The sequence below is a fragment of the Frankliniella occidentalis genome, unplaced genomic scaffold (genome assembly GCF_000697945.3).
Source record: "Frankliniella occidentalis isolate FOCC.00 unplaced genomic scaffold, Focc_3.1 Scaffold565, whole genome shotgun sequence".
Classification (NCBI taxonomy): domain Eukaryota; kingdom Metazoa; phylum Arthropoda; class Insecta; order Thysanoptera; family Thripidae; genus Frankliniella; species Frankliniella occidentalis.
This window is the reverse complement of record NW_026267681.1, coordinates 80999-81242: the sequence shown is the minus strand read 5'-3', so window position 1 is coordinate 81242 and position 244 is coordinate 80999.

Genomic DNA, 244 nt, shown 5'->3' with positions numbered 1-244 from the left:
GGTAAGGGAAGGTGGGGTACATTGGGACGGATTTTTTTGTTTCGCTCTAGATCGTGAACCGTATAAGCTAGGCAGGGCGCTGTTAGCGCAAATTGTGCATTGATATGTTGTCTATCATATCCCGTAACGTTCCGATTTTTATCGTGACGATTTTTGGCTGTGGACGAATTTTCCCAAAATGTGTCACCTGTCCCAATGTGCCCGGGTACGGGGCACATTGGGACAGGGGCGGGGCACTTTGGGA